Source organism: Taudactylus pleione, unplaced genomic scaffold (genome assembly GCF_031769625.1).
Source record: "Taudactylus pleione unplaced genomic scaffold, aTauple2 ptg001778l, whole genome shotgun sequence".
Taxonomy (NCBI): domain Eukaryota; kingdom Metazoa; phylum Chordata; class Amphibia; order Anura; family Myobatrachidae; genus Taudactylus; species Taudactylus pleione.
The window spans coordinates 157501-160000 of record NW_028286175.1 but is presented as its reverse complement, the minus strand read 5'-3'; the positions used below and the strand labels follow the sequence as shown (position 1 = coordinate 160000).

At 37.5% G+C, this 2500-nt stretch overlaps 2 non-coding genes and 9 pseudogenes across 2 annotated transcripts; all 11 read left to right on the top strand.

Annotated features, from left to right (window-relative positions):
* Positions 1-99: 99 nt before the first annotated feature.
* On the top strand, positions 100-218 carry LOC148436984 (5S ribosomal RNA; annotated as a pseudogene).
* Positions 219-334: 116 nt separating this feature from the next.
* Positions 335-453, top strand: LOC148436983 (5S ribosomal RNA; annotated as a pseudogene).
* Positions 454-568: 115 nt separating this feature from the next.
* LOC148436982 (5S ribosomal RNA) lies at positions 569-687 on the top strand. The gene has a single exon (XR_015876293.1). It is a non-coding gene; the product is annotated as a 5S ribosomal RNA (ribosomal RNA).
* A 116-nt stretch (positions 688-803) lies between these two features.
* On the top strand, positions 804-922 carry LOC148436981 (5S ribosomal RNA). Its single transcript, XR_015876414.1, has one exon. It is a non-coding gene; the product is annotated as a 5S ribosomal RNA (ribosomal RNA).
* A 116-nt stretch (positions 923-1038) lies between these two features.
* On the top strand, positions 1039-1157 carry LOC148436980 (5S ribosomal RNA; annotated as a pseudogene).
* Positions 1158-1273: 116 nt separating this feature from the next.
* LOC148436979 (5S ribosomal RNA) lies at positions 1274-1392 on the top strand (annotated as a pseudogene).
* Positions 1393-1508: 116 nt separating this feature from the next.
* On the top strand, positions 1509-1627 carry LOC148436978 (5S ribosomal RNA; annotated as a pseudogene).
* Positions 1628-1742: 115 nt separating this feature from the next.
* Positions 1743-1861, top strand: LOC148436977 (5S ribosomal RNA; annotated as a pseudogene).
* A 116-nt stretch (positions 1862-1977) lies between these two features.
* Positions 1978-2096, top strand: LOC148436976 (5S ribosomal RNA; annotated as a pseudogene).
* Positions 2097-2212: 116 nt separating this feature from the next.
* Positions 2213-2331, top strand: LOC148436975 (5S ribosomal RNA; annotated as a pseudogene).
* A 115-nt stretch (positions 2332-2446) lies between these two features.
* LOC148436974 (5S ribosomal RNA) overlaps positions 2447-2500 on the top strand; it is a 119-nt pseudogene continuing 65 nt past the window's right edge.

Below are 2500 nucleotides of genomic sequence, written 5' to 3'. Positions count from 1 at the left end.
ACATTCTTTTCTATTACATTTTACATTTAATTTTTCAACTTATCATTGAATTTACTTGAGTTAAGAAGTAAAAGAGGTCTAAAGTTAATGTTTTAGAGCACCTACAGCCAAACCACACTGGACATGCCCAATCTCGTCTGATTTTGGAAGCTATGCAGTGTTGGGCCTGGTTAGTACTTGGATGGGAGACCACCTGGGAATACCAGGTGCTGTAGGTAATTTTATACTGCCATAACATTCTTTTCTATTACATTTTACATTTAATTTTTTCAACTTATCAATGAATTTACTTGAGTTAAGAAGTAAAAGAGGTCTAAAGTTAATGTTTTTGAGCACCTACAGCCAAACCACAGTGGACATGCCCAATCTTGTCTGATCTTGGAAGCTATGCAGTGTTCGGCCTGGTTAGTACTTGGATGGGAAACCACCTGGGAATACAAGGAGCTGTAGGTAATTTTATACTGCCTTAACATTCTTTTCTATTACATTTTACATTTCATTTTTCAACTTATCATTGAATTTACTTGAGTTAAGAAGTAAAAGAGGTCTAAAGTTAATGTTTTTGAGCACCTACAGCCAAACCACACTGGACATGCCCAATCTCGTCTGATCTTGGAAGCTACGCAGTGTTGGGCCTGGTTAGTACTTGGATGGGAGACCACCTGGGAATACCAGGTGCTGTAGGTAATTTTATACTGCCATAACATTCTTTTCTATTACATTTTACATTTAATTTTTTCAACTTATCAATGAATTTCCTTGAGTTAAGAAGTAATAGAGGTCTAAAGTTAATACTTTTGAGCACCTACAGCCAATCCACACTGGACATGCCCAATCTCATCTGATCTTGGAAGCTATGCAGTGTTGGGCCTGGTTAGTACTTGGATGGGAGACCACCTGGGAATACCAGGTGCTGTAGGTAATTTTATACTGCCATAACATTCTTTTCTATTACATTTTACATTTAATTTTTTCAACTTATCAATTAATTTACTTGAGTTAAGAAGTAATAGAGGTCTAAATTTAATGCTTTTTAGCATCTACAGCCAAACCACACTGGACATGCCCAATCTTGTCAGATCTTGGAAGCTATGCAGTGTTGGGCCTGGTTTGTACTTGGATGGGAGACCACCTTGGAATACCAGGTGCTGTAGGTAATTTTAGACAGCCAAAACATTCTTTTCTATTACATTCTACATTTCATTTTTTCAACTTATCAATCAATTTACTTGAGTTAAGAAGTAAAAGAGGTCTAAAGTTAATGTTTTTGAGCACCTACAGCCAAACCACACTGGACATGCCCAATCTTGTCTGAACTTGGAAGCTAGGCAGTGTTGGGCCTGGTTAGTACTTGGATGGGAGACCACCTGGGATTACCAGGTGCTGTAGGTAATTTTATACTGCCATAACATTCTTTTCTATTACATTTTAAATTTAATTTTTTCAACTTATCAATGAATTTACTTGAGTTAAGAAGTAATAGAGGTCTAAAGTTAATGTTTTTGAGCACCTACAGCCAAACCACACTGGACATGCCCAATCTCGTCTGATCTTGGAAGCTATGCAGTGTTGGGCCTGGTTAGTACTTGGATGTGAGACCACCTGGGAATACCAGGAGCTGTAGGTAATTTTATACTGCCATAACATTCTTTTCTATTAAATTTTACATTTAATTTTTCAACTTATCATTGAATTTACTTGAGTTAAGAAGTAAAAGAGGTCTAAAGTTAATGTTTTAGAGCACCTACAGCCAAACCACAGTGGACATGCCCAATCTCGTCTGATCTTGGAAGCTATGCAGTGTTGGGCCTGGTAAGTACTTGGATGGGAGACCACCTGGGAATACCAGGAGCTGTAGGTAATTTTATACTGCCAGAACATACTTTTCTATTACATTTTACATTTAATTTTTTCAATTTAACAATGAATTTACTTGTGTTAAGAAGTAATAGAGGTCTAAATTTAATGCTTTTGAGCACCTACAGCCAAACCACACTGGACATGCCCAATCTCGTCTGATCTTGGAAGCTATGCAGTGTTGGGCCTGGTTTGTACTTGGATGGGAGACCACCTGGGAATACCAGGTGCTGTAGGTAATTTTAGACAGCCAAAACATTCTTTTCTATTACATTCTACATTTCATTTTTTCAACTTATCGATGAATTCACTTGAGTTAAGAAGTAAAAGAGGTCTAAAGTTAATGGTTTTGAGCACCTACAGCCAAACCACACTAGACATGCCCAATCTCGTCTGATCTTGGAAGCTATGCAGTGTTGGGCCTGGTTAGTGCTTGGATGGGAGACCACCTGGGAATACTAGGTGCTGTAGGTAATTTTATACTGCCATAACATTCTTTTCTATTACATTTTACATTTCATTTTTCAACTTATCATTGAATTTACTTGAGTTAAGAAGTAAAAGAGGTCTAAAGTTAATGTTTTTGAGCATCTACAGCCAAACCACACTGGACATGCCCAATCTCGTCTGATCTTGGAAGCTA